This window comes from Aphelocoma coerulescens (assembly GCF_041296385.1).
Source record: "Aphelocoma coerulescens isolate FSJ_1873_10779 chromosome Z unlocalized genomic scaffold, UR_Acoe_1.0 ChrZ, whole genome shotgun sequence".
Classification (NCBI taxonomy): Eukaryota; Metazoa; Chordata; class Aves; order Passeriformes; family Corvidae; genus Aphelocoma; species Aphelocoma coerulescens.
This window is the reverse complement of record NW_027184085.1, coordinates 15,808,066-15,824,788: the sequence shown is the minus strand read 5'-3', so window position 1 is coordinate 15,824,788 and position 16,723 is coordinate 15,808,066. Positions and strand designations below refer to the sequence as shown.

The following is a 16,723-nucleotide window of genomic DNA, read 5'->3' as shown; positions in this document are numbered from 1 at the left end:
CAGCTGTCGGCCCTGCTGCATATAATCACAGGGTGTATTTAAGTTCTACAGCAATTGCAAGTCTACTAAAAATGTAGTATTCTGACATCCATCAAGCTGAAGGAATGACAGGTAAAAAATACATATGAATATAAATTGCATGGTGCTTTTTGTTATAAAAAGTGATTGAGCTTGCATTTGAGTAAGTTTTTTTCATTTTTCTTCTTTGCAATCCTTGAAGTCACTTGGTAGCAATAACACAGTGTAATTGTTTTATGAAGCTATTATGGGTATTTAGCTTCATAATGACTACCTGTGCACTAAGAAGACAGAAATTTTTTCACTGTTGCAGGATGAGAGCCTTTGTGCCTTTGAAAAGTGCATGCCTTTTTCCTCAACCTGTAACACAGCTTCAGGGATGGTTTTGGACAGAGAGATTTGGAAATCCATAGCTGTTTCTTTCCTATTCCATTGGAAGCTATCTCTGCTAACAGCAATAACCTCTGCTTCTTCACGACGACATTCCCAGAAGAAATGTCTTTTATGCAACGTCTTCCAGATCAAAGTCACTGAGTTGTCTATGTGGCAAAGCCTAAAGAAATGGAACAGAATGCCAGTGACATTGGGTAGAATCCCATGTCACAAGCAAATAGCAGTTGCTTACTTGTGGAATTCTGGTTGAAAGCTTATCTTTGAGTGCTAGGATACTTAGGTAGGTCCCTGCCCAATGGAACATTGATAAATAGGTATAATACGATGTATATTCATTATTTTACTTAGACAACAATAATCTTCACATCATACAAGAATTTTATAGTTAAAAGTCTCAAGTAGATGGTGCTATACAGACAGAATATGGGAAAATTGAATGAAAAACATAGTTTTAGGTCACTAAATCAGGACAAACTTTTGCATTGTAGACTGAATCATAAATTTTCTTTTTCTTCAGTAAATGCCTTCCTTGAAACACATTTTCTTCAGCTCCATCTCAGCGGTGGTGAAGGGATGAGTTTGAAGGTCAGACCTTAAGAAGATCCTTTATGTCAATACTTGCAAAGATACAGAATAAACCAAAACTGTTCTGCAAGTAAAATTTCAAGCATTGCGGACACAGCTAAATGGGATTATTAGCAACAGCCTAAATTCATGGTTGCGTTTACTCCTTCCGACTGAATATACTTTGCTTACCTAGTACAATAGCTTGATTTCTGCTTTAAGGCACTTTACTGGGTCTTGGAGGCATAGTTTACAATTAAATCTTAATTTCTAATTAATTGTGTTGGAAGCTGGGTCTAAATAATAACAGAATGAATGTTCTGGGCATGACTTGTGTACCCATTTGGAAAAGCACAAAAACTATCCACCTTGCTTGCAAACCTGGTTTTGTGTTACACACAAATACCTGAGTTTACATGCAAAGGTACAGCTAAAATAGTGTCTCCATAACAAATTACTACTGCAAGCGTTATGAGAATATCAGCCCCAAGGCATGCCAAAAAGGAGACTCAGGACCACCTACTGCAGCATTTTTCTTGAGTAATAAGAGGGTAATGAAACTCACTCACCCTTCAAGATTTGCCTAATGCCGTGAATGTAAGAAGACACATCTTGTGTTCTGATGTACACAGAATCTTGAGAGCAGTCACAGCTACCACAGATCAAGACTGAGGGTAGATTCTGGTTTTGACTGTGTTATGAGATGTGTTAGTTCAGTGTAGTGTCTAGAAAGCTTCTAAAAACAAGGCTGAAATTAAAGTTGCTTTTCTGATAATAAAAAAAAGACAGAAAGATGATATGAAATGCAGGGCAAGAGGCCACATACAATCCCACAGCTGAATATTTCTGAGGGGAAAAAGAGAAAGAAAAACAGACTGACATGAAGAGGTGCCCCTATATTAATCTTAAAGCAAAACTCTGTAGTGACTACTGATCTGAGATGCTTTGTTCCCCATCTCTAGCTGTTAAGTTTACAGATCTCAGCTGGGCCCATTTGGTATTTATCCTTTCTCTAGGGAGAGAAGGGAAAAAACAGAGTACAGGCTTCCCAGTCTTTGAAAGCCCAAAATAATAGCTGTTACACTTCACATTGGCTGACCTTTGCGAGTGAGGACAGGCCTCCAACTGGCTCAGATATTTTCTCAGTAGAGATGTCAGTGTGCTGCACATACTCCATGTTACTGAAGAAAGCCTTAGGCACTTCTTAGTAATCAGGAAGCAGCTTTCATTTTCATGAGAAGATTCCCTCCAAACTGCACCTGGCAAATTAAGAATTGTGAGTTCACTGTGTTTAAATTGTGTGACACTGCCAAACCTAACAAATAGCATTACTTCATGAACTAAGCATATCCTTTATTGTTGTAGTTCATCAAGAGATGATGCCTTAAGACGGCTCTTCAGATAACTCTATAAACACTACAAAATGATTACTTCAAAATATGAAAGTACAAGAGAGACTCTTCCTCATAGCCTGTGCTATAGATTTTACGAGCAAGATTTTAGCTGCAACTGGTCTAGCCATTTCCTTTCAACTTCAGAAATACACCAATGAATATGGCTTAAAAACTAAGATTGATTTTTGTCATGATAGTATGTCTATCTAAAAACACTCTTCTCTGTAATAGTGCATCAGTCCCTATTTTAAGGGCTGGGATAAAGTTTAATAAGGCTGTATCATAGAAAGAAGAAGGGAAAAAGCATGATAAAAATTAAATCAGCTTCAAAATAAAATTACTTCATGCTCCAAAATGTGTTACTTTTTAGGCTATATAAAGACCTCAAGGAAAAATGAGACCGAATATTGAGGAAAAAAATATTATTTGCAATTCCTCTTTGAATGATATTGAAGACTTAATATTTAGGTAGCAACAAGAAAACAATGTTCTATGGCCATGTAAAGCACCTAAATTTGTAGATGGATGTCAAAGTGTGGAAAATGGTGGCAAACACATTCCCAGGATTGGCATAGTGGTAGGCTATATTTTAGATCCCAGTCCATGAAAAGTGAAGAGAGGCTTGTGAGATCCATTTACATTTGCCTGGGATGGTATGGGTGGACTTTGGATAAAAGTGCTGGGAGTTAAATGAACTGGAGGCTTTTGAGACTGAGGTGTGGAATATCATCCTTTTACAGTTACTGGTCAGATGAATATGTTCTATTTTGCAGCTGCTATATGGTCATCTCATATCCATTTCTAAGTTCTGACAGCCACTAGTGTGAGGTTCAAAATTATTTTTGTTCAAGACCTCTTCTACTGCAGTATTGATTTTAGTGAGCAGAATTAAAGGGTGCTGAATTCTTTTATCTCCAACCAAACACAGCAGAAGTTGAAAGCATGCAGACTGGACCTTTTGAAGACACCGATACCAGCTGAACATCTTGTGGGAAAAATCTTTGTGCTTACATGACCATGCTGCTCTGTGTTACATATCTTGGAAACATACGATTTATGTTGTGCAGGAAATACCGTAACAGACCAGAAAACTAAACAAACAGCAGTCATTCCCCACTCTCAGCTATTTCATCAGCTTTCTGCTATTGTTACAGATGGCTTGACTAAAACTAGAAAGAAGAGAGTCTGAAGACCTCTCCTACAGGAAAACCTGCAGGGCAACATAATGAGTAAGGAAATCTCTGCAAAACTCTATTAGAGGGTTCTTCTCAGTGATTCCAAATGGGGAGAGGAGGAGGCAAGATTTACTTTCCTGTACAGGGACACAGCAAATTCATGCGGATATCAGCTGCAGAGTGATGTCAAAGTGATCCCAGGCAATCAATTGCAGAGCAAACCATTCAGACATGGAGATATCTAACAAATTTGCAGAAAAGATTATCCCTGGGGAGAACCCTCAGGAGTCATCACACACATTCCTGTTATGAAAAAAGTTCCTTGTAGGTTTTTAAGGTTAAATGACATCAAGGCCCTCCCAAAAAAAACCCAAAACAGATCATCAGGGAAATTGCTTCTGATTGTTAGAATATCAGAAAAGTGTTGCCAGTTCAAACACTCTAAAGGACATTTGTCTGAGAAACCATATGACACAATTTATTGGACAATGACCTGCACACACAGCAAGCTCCTGTCTAGTTCTTAATACTGGGGTCATGAGGAGGGGAAGAAAAAATTGCTATGAATAAATAGAGTGACCACAGCATTGCAAGCAGAAAGATCAGAAAATGAACTTAAATCTTGTGGAAATGTGATTCACAAAAAGAAAATTTCTTTTCTGAATCAAAGAGTAGAAGAGGTATGTATTCCTAAAACCTCTTAGAGTTTCAGGTACATATGAAGTCTCTGCATGGAGAATACTTCACAGTTTACTGAGCATGAAGAGTTGTCATTATAATCCTAACCAGTCATGGTTTGATGTGCATATTGGATTTGACAGCAGGAGTGATAGAGGTGTGGCTTCTGTGAGAAGCTGTTAGAAGCTTCCCCTGTGTCTGATAAAGCCAATGCTAACTGGCTCCAAAAATTGGTCATGGGTCAAGGCTGAGCCATCAGTGGTGGTGGCAGCACCTCTGGGGTATTTAAGAAGGGGGAAGGGTGATGGTCCAACACCAGCAGTAGCAGTCAGAAGTAATGCATGACAGTAAGTGGAACAACTCTGCAGACAAGGTCAGTGCAGAGGGAGGGGGAGAAGGTGCTCCGGGTGCCAGAGCAGAGATTCCTCTTCAGCTCATAGGGAAGACCATGGTGAGGCAGCTGTGCCCCTGAAGCCCAGGGGAGTTCATAGAGCAGAGATCCCCTTGCAACCCATGAAGATCCTGTGGGAAGGCCATGCTGGGGCAGGCTCCTGGCAGAACCTGTGGACCCTTGGAGAGAGGAATTTTGGGAGCAGGCTTTTTAGCATTACTTATAACTCCATAGGGGACTGATGCTGGAGCAGGCTTTTCCTGAAGGACTGCAGTCTGTTGAAGGGACCCATACTGGGGTACTTAATGAAGAATTGCAGCCCATGGGAAGGACTCACATTAGTGAAGCTCATAGAGAGCTGTCTCCTGTGGGAGGAATCCCAAATTGGAGCAGAGTAAGGGTGTGAGGAGTTCTCCCTCTGAGGAGGAAGGAGCAGCAGAGCCAGTGACAAACTGGCTGAAGCTCCCACTTGCAATAGCCCTGTGCTGCTGTGGAGGGAGGAGTTAAGAAAGTCAGAGCAAAGTTGAGCCCTGGAAGAGGGAAGGAAAGGTGTTTTAAGATTTAGTTTTTACTTTTTTATTCTGCTACTCTGAGTTTATTTGTAATGAGTTAAATTAATTTTCCTCAAATGGAATCTGTTTTCCCTCTTTTGGTAGTTGTTGAGTGATCTCTCCCTGTCCTTAACTTGACCCATGGAGTTTAGTTATATTTTCTCTGTCTTGCTGAGGAGTGAAAAGATATAATGGCTGTAGTTGGCACCTGGTGTCCAGGCGAGGTCAACTCACCACTGTGTGTCTCAAGCAGGGTGAAATTGTATGTCTTTGTTTAAACTGAAATAAAAAAATGTTGCAGTGTGACAAGCAATGCATAAAGAAAGAAGAAACATAAAAATATTTACTGGAATAGGGTGGACAATAAAAATATGTAAATATTGTGTGAAACACATGAGAGCAAATTCATTCTGAAAGAAAACACTGGCTGCAGTGTGAAGACTTGTTCTTTCATAACATGCAGCACTGGGCTGCAGTGAGCCCAGTGTTAATTGCTAGTGTTGTTTCTGCCTTTATGATGTATATATATTAAATTTATGTACAACTGAATTCTTCAAGAACTGATAAACCACAACTGCATCTGGAACATGTGAAGTGTCAATAGCATATCTAATTATTACCTTGCTTATAAAACTAGCACTAGAAGAACAACCTTACAACCTCTAGAAGAAAAGCAGAATGATATAAGTTGTGGGTTCAGTTTGAACCGGGCAGAAACACCAAATTAGTGTAGTGGTTTTGGTTCAAAATGTCCATTACTTACTTATTTACCTTCTGTGAGATAAGAATTAGGAGAAAGCAAAGCAGGCACAAAACTTAAAAGAATATAAAGAAGTTTATTAACAGACCTAAAAGAAAGGAAAAAAGTCAGACTAAACCTTCAGAACTCTCCTCCTCCCCCCACCTTTCTCCCTTCTCCCACTGACAACGTAAAAAGAAAACCCTTGAGATTTTCAGCCATTTTACCACTTCTATAGTAACCTTTTTCAGTTCACTTAGGGAGAGGAGTCTCTCTTGCTCATGCTATGGAGACATCTCCACAAGAAACAGTTCTCTCATGGCTTCAATGTCACAGCGAGACAGCCCCCCGGTTCTCTGCTCGCATGTGAGAGTCCCTTCCCCCGACTTGCAGCTTTCCCCACAACTGCTTTCGAGGGTCCAGCCTTGAGCTACTGGGGCACTATTTTAAGGATGAGCTGTTCAGAAGCAAAGGTTCTCTTCACCTATCACTGGGAGCATCTTCATCTCTAGGACTATCTCTGGGAGCATCTTCATCTCTAGGAACAGAGGTCTTCTCCTTCCGATTCGGAGCAAGAGTCCTCATCACTTCCATCTCTCCCTGTTCAAACTTTGCATCAAATTACAGCTGCTTCAGCATTTGTCTATTTCAGCATAGGTACTTGTGCTCACAAGTGCAGTTTGAACACTTGACCCCCCCCATGCTTTCATGAAATTACAACAGGTACTCTGATGTATCATAGTCTATCACCACCATAGCTTTACAACAGAATTTCAGCTTCTAAGCGGCTCCTCTTTTTCCTCCTTCAGGGTTTCAGCTCTTCCTTCTCTACTGACTTTGGTGCCTCTGTGGTGTTTTCTTCACCTTCCCTCTTCCTCAGACTTGGAAGAGGATTAATGTCTGCAGGCTCCATCTGTTCTGGAGGAAACTTACAGCACAAAAAAAGGGTTAATCTTACCCCGGCCCCGCAGCTGGAGTTCGCTTATGGCTGTTGGTCACAAGATCTTTGCTGGGCAGCGGGGCAGCTTCAGATGAATTTTCAGCCACACTGGGGCGGGGGGTGGGCGGTGTTGAGCCAGGCTGCTCTGTCTGCACGTAACAGGGATGTGAGGGGGGCCATGGATGGAACAGGGCCGCATGGCTCCAGGATGGCTGTGTCCCGACCCAGGCTGAGCAGGGCCCAGCCTGGCCCCACTGGGCCACCCAGCCCCACCCCCAGTTACCTGTCCCAAGGCTGGAAGCAAGAGAGAGCTTTCCTGGGGTTTGTTTGTTCTTACATGTGGACCACAGAGGCGTGTCAAGCTCCTTAAGTGGCTTAAAAAGTTGCCAATATTCAAACTAGCCAGTTCATAGATTCTGTCAAGTCATAGAGGAAGCTGTAAGCACCTATTTGCAAGAGAATCACTTCTGTAGCTATGCTAACCCATGACAGTTGTTCATCAGGCATTTGAGTTTCATCTGCTAGAATGGCAGACTGGTACACCTGTACCACCTTACATTAGTTTATCATTTATTTTATATCTTCTGTAGTTGAGGCATTTCTCCCCACCTTTGTATGCTTCATTGGCTGCCATTATCCTACTGCTAACTTTTCAAACACTGTTAGATCTTTTTCCATCCTGCATTTGGAAGCAGATTCCCAAGATAAGAATTCCTCTCTTTCCAGCCAAATGCATTTTTTTTTCATCTGTAATGCTTCCAAAATGTTCTGCAATAGTTATGTTACTGATATGCAGAGTATTAAGATGAGAAGACAGTATCTTTGTTGCCTGTACTGCTTCATCTGGCTTTTTCCATCTGTTGATTCCTGTAGACTGCAAGACATTTTCAGCCAGGGTCGTAATTTTCTTCTGTGTTTGTAAACAGCATAGAGCTGGGATTCCAGCAGGGCTCTTAAAAGCTGGTAAACACCAACAGCACCAAGCAACAACAAAATAATGCATGCAGTAGAAATACTTTTGTTGACGACTCTATCTTTAATGGAGAGGATAGTAAATATTTTTCCTATTTTTTTGTAATTTTTTTTTGTAATTTTTTTTTTTTTTTTTTGTAATTAAGTGGATGGTGTTACCAGCATGAATAAGCTGAAAGTGCTGCACTGAAGGGATTTATGGCCAACATGTGGTTTAGAAGTTGTTTGACTTTTTTTGAGGGAAACAGCTAAATGAAATCATGGGGTTTTTAGTGAATTAAATGGTAGCTGGAATCCATGCAGGTAGTCTTTTATAAATGGGAAAGGAAGTGAAGATACAAGGGGGTAATAGATACAGTGAGAGAACACAGCAAGGAAGCATTGTCTAAAGTAAGAAAATGGTCACAGCAAATTATATTAAGTAGTTAAACAGATCTAAGAAACAAGAAAAAATAGAAAGAGGAGTTTTGAGGGAAGAATGATCACAAAGTAGAAATGTGTATTGTGCAGTTAAGAGCATCAGTATTTGAAAACATTTAAGATGACTGTCTTTCTGAAGAAAATGTGGGAAATTGAATAAATTGAGTATGGACTATTTCAGCAGTCAACTAAAAAGCAGAATAAAAAAATTAATAATAGAGTTGGTTTTTTTTTAAACAAAACAATCAAAGGAGTTTGCAAAGAAAAAATTGAAAGAACAAAAAATTTAAATCATAATTAGTGTAGTTTGATACTAAAAATAAAGGAAACAAACGGATCATGTTTTACATCATTGTAATCTAGAAAACCATGTTCCACATCTAAATGTGAAAGATAAAAAGACAGTAAACTATTGATGAGAGCTGAAGCCCACTACAGAGGTATTAACTTTGTTACACAGATGATGGATTTTGCCTGATTTGAAGGCACACATGTTAAGATGCAGTTATTCTAATACCCTTCTTTGGATAAATTTTTTCATAGCTGTTTCATAATTTCTGTGGGGGACCTTAGTATGTAAGAGGATGGTAACAACAGAGAGGTAACCTGCATCAGGCCCATGGTCCATCTAGGACATTTACTTCAGGAATATTAGAACTAAAGGAAAACATTGAAACATTTTATATGGTTACAGAATTAATTTATTCACTAAGATACCTCTAGTTTCCATTTCTTTTCTAACTTTGTTTTTATTTGTGTGTGCTTATTTTTTGTTTCTTTGTTTCTTTAAAAAAAAAAAAAAAAGTACTTAATGTGTCAGCCAATCATTGAATAGACATTTTTCAGAGAATTTAAACTGTTGGTTCTTTTTTCTGACCAGTAAGAGCTGACTCAAAGTTGGCAAACTGTAAAGAAGCAACTGCTGGTACGTATATCACTGGTCAGACAAAGACCACTCCACATTTTGGGACAGATGCTTTGTGCAACCACCAACGACCACTGAAGATCTCTCAAATATGGCTCTGTGGGCACCTGGAACCTGGACTGTAAGATAAGCCCCCACAGTGGGAACTTGAGATAAGATAAAGGTGGTATTATTGTCTGAGTGTTACCTCAGGCCTAGGGGGAGGTTACCAAAGTGGGGGGACAAGTATATATCGCTGATAATGAACACAAAGAACATCCAATTTATGGGCCTCCAACAGTCTCTATTCCCCCTCTCTTTTCTATTTCTTTCTATTCCTCTACCTTTTATTTTATTGTTAAACAAAATCTGTACTATTGAATTTGGCATATCGTCTCCTTTACACCTTAATTTGGGCAGAAGTATCTCTCTCTAATCAGATTCTTAATAGTCACCATGCTGAGAGCATGACAAGAAGTATGTAGTTTGTGAACTATCCCTGTAGTCTACCATGTAGTACCTTGTCTTTGCTTTCTTGATGAAAAAACTGGGGGATGATATTTTTCTCCCTTAATTTTAGTTTTGCAACTATAAAAGTCAACTGAAACATCACCTAAACCTGCCATCTTTCAGTTCGAAGCCATTCCTCCTGTCCTATCACTGCACACTCTTGTAAAATGTCCCTCTTCAGCTCCCTTGTGGGCCCCCTTTAGGTAATGGAAGGCATTATGAGGTCTCTCCAGAGCCTCCTCCCCTCAGCCTCCCTTCACAGGGGACTTGCTCTCGCACTGTGATCATTTTCGTGGCCTCCTCCAGACCCGTGCTAATAGGTCAAATTCTTTCTTTCCTTGGGTGCCCCAGAGCTGGGTGCAGCACTGCAGGTGGGATCTCACCAGAGCAGGGCAGAGGGGCAGAATCCCCTCCCTTGCCCTGCTGGCCACACTGCTCTGGATGCAGCCCAGGATGTGTTTGTCTTTCTGGGCTGTGAGTGCCCATGGCTGGGTCATGTTGATCTCCTTGCCCACCAATACCCCCAAGTCCTTCTCCTCAGGGCAGCTCACAATCTGGTCTCCACCCAGCCTGTATTTGTGCTTGGGATTGCCCTGACCCAGGTGCAGGATCTTTCGCTTTACATTGCTGAAGTTCTAGAGGTTTAAATGTGTAAACATCATATATAAATCTCAGAGTAATTTGTACATTTTCACAGGGATGTGTTCTGCTCTCAGTTAGAGTGAAGACACAACATTCTTGTCTGAAATAACCTTACCCAAGGCCTTAGTCTGAGGTTACCCCTTCTTTTTTGAATAACCTATTATTTTGAGGAGTAGCAGTAAGCTAGTCTTAAAGCAGAGGTTAATAATCTAATTGTGTTGTTATATTTCAGACTAGTAAAAGTGGGGACTCTGGGATGAAAGATCGAAGAAAACAGAAAATCCTGGGTGAAATAGTAAAAGACAGATAGTAAAGACGAAGACATTACAATTAGTAAGTATTACTGAGGTGACACATGGTAACTTATGATTAGTTTTCTGAAGAGCAAATCGGAACTACTACTGTCAGTAGGAAAGAAAAATAATGACATAAAAAAGGGCATGCTGGCTATAAACAAACACAAAAGGTGAATATGAATAATAAAATGATTTATTAAAAATTGCTTTGAATTCATTTCGGAATTCAGGGTTTTCAGATAAAAGTTATAATTTCTACCAACAAATGGAGGGTTTACTTCTATTTATAAAACAAATTGGTGCCTTGTGAAAATGTGTACTGCTGGTTCAGGGGCTTCACCTTAATAATTTTTGTAGGTACAGGTTTAAAAATTGCACAACAATAAAATAATGTGATAAACTGAAATTTTTCCACAAGATGACAGAGAGTACCACCTATACATCTAAATAATTCCGAATACAGTAATATTTTGTAATGCAAAAGATGTTAAAAAGTGATATGGAAATTTTGGAGATAACTCTGCTGTTTTTTTCATTGGCTTTAGTAGGTTTGGGATTGATCAAGACAAAAATCTTCATGTGAAGGCAACTAGGAGCTAATGAAAAAATAGCATAATCAATTGATAGAAATACAAAAGGTTTTTAATGACAGTAATCCTGTCTTAGAATGTAGGTCTTTTAAAGACTGTTGGGAATTTTCTGCTTCTATCTGTGGGGAGAATTTGGTCAGATTTCAGCATCAGAGACATTCTTCACATCATGAAGTCCATATTTAGGCACAAATTCAAAAGCTGTTGATTTACTTGACAGAAAAATTTATCTCTCTGCTGCTGAAGCAATTTGAGTTTCCCATTGGCTCCAAACAGGAGTTGGAAGAGGCTATGTGGAAGAAGGTAGTTGCTGATCTCTCTAGCAGACTAATTCATCTTTTCTGCTTTTTAAATTAATTTTTCCATCACTGCCAGATCAAGCCATTTCAGTTGCTTAACAAGTTTTCAGACCATGAGATTTCTAAGCCAGATGTGCTAGCACAAGGCAACTTGGTTTAGATAGCCAAGGTAAAATCTCTGGATTTTGTAAAATGGAAACAAAACTGTACAAACAAAGTAAAATAAGCAAAAAATAAAATTACCCTCAAATCCAATTGTGCTATTATTGAATGTATCACTTCATCAGGTACTAGTCAAAGTAGATTTCTATTTGCATAGGTAAGCAATTTCAATATAGTCAAACAGGGAAGAGCATTTTACTCTTGCGGCGCAGCAAACTATTTCTTTTTGTGCTTCCCCATCCCCACTTCCTTCAGTCCTTGTGTATAATGCTATCCTTTCCCAACTTACACTGTTAATGCTGTTTTCTGGAATAGAAAAATATATCCCTTTTTTTGGCCTGAAAAACAATGGACAATATTTCCAGACATTAGGAAAATTGTATGCTAAACACATTTTGGATCTGAAATGGCCTTAGAACATTTATTTCTTATGCAACAATAGCACAAAAATCTTGATGCAAATAGAAACATTAAGTTCTGGGGAAACAAACCAAATGATCATAGATTTTTGGCTGAAGTTATCAGCTTGAAGAATAAGGCCTTTGGCTTAATGTTCTACTGTTGGCAGGATCCAACTTTTTCAGGGTCTACCAGGCTCTGTAATTTCAGGTCTGGAGATTTCCCTACTTTATCACATGAATTAATTTCTCTCAAGCTTCTGTTCCATACAGTGCTGTTCCTATAAATGATTAAGGTAGAAGAATAAGGTCATCATTCACTGAATTGCTATGCTTTTGCAGAATGAATTCTCATCTAGTGTTTTAATTTACATTTCTGTTGAAATAAGTGAAAGAGAATCAGAAGTTTTCCTGACAAAGGCGATGTGCCATTTCTTTTTTATAGATATTACAAAATAGTATATAGTAATAGATTAAGATGTAGCCAGTTTTAGGGGTAGTTAGAATGTTCAGCTATGTACACTGGAGTAATGTTATCTTCTTTTCTACCTCTGAAGGATGAGAGCAATGAGTCCTTAGGAGATGATATATAATAAAATATTGTGGTGCAGCGATGTTATGGATTGTTAATTCAGTTTTGATAATGCTGTAGAATGTAGATGATGATGTAGATAACACTGCAGGATTTAGGGCAGGCAGTGGAAGGAGAGAGAGAAAATAAATTTGACTCAGTTTCAAACAAGTAAAAGAGAGAGTTCTTCAAAAGACAGCTGATTAGAGCAACTCCCTGCCAAATGATATTGTGAATAATAAAAATCTACATGGATTCAAGAGGAAAATGGAGAACTTGATGAAATAGAAATTCATTGAAGATTAAAAAATGTATAGAAACCATTTCTAACTCATGAAGAGCTGAAAAGACTCTCAGGTTTTAGGCAGAGACATTGTATATCCTTAGTGTGCTCTTACCCATACTCAGATATTTGCCTGTCAGCCCTACTGGAGATTAGACTGTGGGCTCAACAGACTTCTGCTGTTATCCAGTGGATAATGTTCCTATGTTTTAGGAATTGCAGTTTAATATTTACTAATACAGTAAATAATTTCCATGTACCATATGTTATATATATATATATATATATATATATAATATGTTATATATATATATATATAAAATATCCCATAGCTGAAAAATAAATGTACACCCTAAACATGTATAGTCCCTCATTTTTTTTTAATGTAATACTCCATTTAAAAATATTGATCTCATAGTATCAGTGGATATCTCCACATGAACAATAATTAAATTACTAGGAAAGCTTAAACTGAAGGTGCTTAGATTTTCATATATGAATCTGTATGCTTTGTAGTGGCTTCATTTGTCCAGAGTGAAAAATTAGACTTCTCTGAATACAAGATGTCTTCACTGGGGTATCTAAAATAGAAGCACTAGAGAATTTTGGTGGTGTTATGAATGCTTTTTTTAAAGAAAAACATTTTTCCAGACTAAAGAGAAATACATATGGATAAGTTCCTTTACAGTGAAAATCAGTGCAGACAGAAGGATCTACCCATACAGATTAAATTGTGGGGCTGCATTCCAAATATATTTGGCAGTAAAATATTGTTTGTCTGTCTGTCTATCTCTCTATCTCTCTATCTCCAAATATATTCCAAATATTCCCTGCCACCTCCACGAACACCCCGAAGGTTTTCCAAACACAAAATGTGGTCAGTGGTATATAATTTTGGATACCTTTCTCATAGCGTCCCATAAACCCTTTAGCAACTTTTCTGTCTTGGTATGAAAAACAGCACCATGCACTATGGAGTGAGAACTCATTGATTTATGAGCATTTCAGAGGACCAATGTGTTCATTTGGTATATGCAAGAACAAATTCTAGAAAAGCTCATGCGTCTTTTGCATTTCTTTTTTTCCTGAAACATTGAAAAATTGAGTTTTAATATTTGAAACTTGCAAGAAAACATATGTCAACTTTAATTGTTTTCTGAAACCTGGTCCAAACATCTTGAAATCAATCAGAACTTTGATTTGGTCTTGGTTGGTCTTGGATTAGCCTTTTAGTAATCATAAAATAAGTATAGACTGTATTATAATCAGGCCATATTACCTCAAGAATTTATATTTAACTCTGTATTTTAGTATTATGTTGATCTCTTTTAACATAAATTTTATTTTAATGCTTATTCTGCATTCTCTGTGTTTAAATTGATTTCTTTTATTGTCTTTTTAATTGTTAATTTCTAATACCTACCAGGGTTCTGATGTTTCATAACCTTAATGCCTCTATTTACAATTTATTCTTTTCTTATAAATAGTCAATTCTGTTTTTTCCTTGTAATACCCTCTTTATGTGTATAGACATTTGTGGAATACCGAAGTAGTTTCACTGTAGTATTTATGCATGAGGAATTATGTGGCAATAAAGTAAATGATGAGTGAGTGGAGGTCACATCTTTACTCTTTCCTTTGCTAAAGCAGTATCCAGTGGGTGTGATTAGCAGTGACTTTTTCTTCAGCATCTGTATTTAATCAGCAGTTATTTCCCCATTTCCTAGACTGGTTAGTATAACCCTTCCCCACTTTATCTCTCTTCTCTGCCAACCAGTCAATAAAAAGAGATTTTCTAGCTTTCTCCTCTATTTTTGTGGCCAGCCTTGATAAAATTTAAGTATCTGATTTTCTGTAAAAAAAGTGATAACATAAGTAAGGTAAATGACCAAACAAAACTTTTCAACTCTTTCTGGAAGTTTTGTGAAGCATGGTGCAGTAGTGACTCAGCAACACAGAGTAGGTTGAAAATATTTAATAATTATATAAATTTAATTTTAAGTTCAGGTATTAATTTAAGTTTACTGTAATTATAATTACAAAAGAGTGGTGTTTTCATGCATTTTGGCATATCAATGACATTACTGTGTATCAAGACATGAATTTGCCTTAAGGGATTCTCAGCCTTGAATATCCTCCTCCCTACCTGAGACAAAAGTGCTTAATCTTATCCTCCATGTAAGATGCGGATCAAAACTAAATACATATATTCATGGGAAATCACACAAAGAAACAGCAATATATCTTTTGAAATGATCTCTTGCAGGAATAATTAGCATTTGGCAATGATAATAAATTAAAATTTAATTCCCTATTACTTTCCTTAGAGCTAGTCTCACATGAGTTCTGTAATTATATCTTGTTTCCCTTCTGCTCCCCATGTCTGTACTTGCCATAGAGCCCAAGTACTATAGAAGGATTTTTATCCTATGTGTAATACATATAAAACGTCATCACCACAAGGATCAGGTTGGATTGGCCCATTTGACTATGCCTGAAACTGCACTTGAGAAATAATCAGTAAAAAAATCTCAGCAATTTTTCTTTCCTGTAGGTGAGAGGTTCATGAGACCCTGTGGAGATTGATAACACAATGAAACTAATGGCCTGTTCAGTCCAAGTCATGGGAGCTGGGGAAGATGCCAAGAAATTAGTAGAATATGGAAAAAATGTTTAACAAGGTTACAAGTTAAAAGTTCAGAATCCTGTATCAAATATTACAATTTTAATATGTCATAGAACTGTCTTCTGTCCATGTAAATGAAGGATTTAAAAATGTTCTATATGGGGGCTAAAATCTGTCTCTAAATGCTTAAGATCTTAATTGCCTCAGAGCTTAAACCCTTGAGGAAGCCTACTCTTGAAGTTCAGTGGTAACATGAAGTAAACCATAAAATAAAACTGAGAAAAAATGACTTAAATGAAAGTTTTTCTTCACTCTGCAATATATTGCACAAGTACAGACAGTAAGGTAGCTATCATCTCTTAGAACTCTGCGACAAAATTGCTTGATAATGATATTCTGCTCCAAAAACTTTGTTTCTCTCATAAGAGTTTAAAGAGAGAAAAAGAACTGTAGTTCCTGGGTTGTGAAATAAATTTTAAGTCTTTATCTTTGATGAGATTGCGTTACACATTACCCCAATTTTCCTTTCACTGAACTTTAAGACACAGCTGAATACTACCATATATGTCATTAAGGAATGTCTGGGGGCTGTTTTTTAAGAGTGGGAGGACAGAGTTATGTGTGGTGGTTTCTTTTTTTTAATATGTGATTTTCTTATCTGTTTGGACATCCATTACATCATAAAAGTGGCTCAAATTAAAGTCATTCTGCTACCTTGTGGCTGTAGCTTGAAATATCATGTGTTCAGTGGTTTAATTTATAAAATCATCCATTATAATGGTACTCATACCATTTGTTAAACTGTATCCAGAACACTGTACTGGAATTTAGACCCTTCCCAAGAACAAGGGACAACTTTCTTCTACTAAAGACTGAGTGTCAGAGATGGTAACTTCTCCTTTTTCCTTACCCTTCTTCAATCTCATATAGCATAGAAACAGAACATGGAGGGAAAGTTTGTACACTGCAGCAATTCTTTTGCCTGAACATATCTCAAACTTGATGAGAGCAGTCCAAGGTCAATGGAGAGTGTCATACATAATCCTGGAGAACTTCAATCTGTGACAGCTGTAATATTTAAATAAGAAAGAACAGCATTATATCAGGATCAGAACTTGATGCACCATAGTGTTGCAGACATCCCGCCTAAGACACCCTTTTAAAATTCTATACACCTATCCTTCTTTTGAATATTTTTTACTCTTCT

At 37.8% G+C, this 16,723-nt stretch overlaps 2 long non-coding RNA genes across 5 annotated transcripts in view; both read left to right on the top strand.

Moving 5' to 3' along the window:
* LOC138103416 (uncharacterized) overlaps positions 1–16,723 on the top strand; it is a 60,878-nt gene that overhangs the window by 28,057 nt on the left and 16,098 nt on the right. The window lies entirely within an intron of this gene.
* LOC138103417 (uncharacterized) lies at positions 6–16,201 on the top strand. Of its 4 annotated transcripts, XR_011147723.1 has the most exons (4): positions 6–111; positions 9,116–9,160; positions 10,524–10,624; positions 15,445–16,201. It is a non-coding gene; the product is annotated as an uncharacterized lncRNA (long non-coding RNA). The 4 variants fall into 4 exon arrangements; XR_011147724.1 differs by lacking the exon at positions 9,116–9,160; XR_011147726.1 differs by lacking the exons at positions 6–111; positions 9,116–9,160 and adding an exon at positions 3,491–3,598.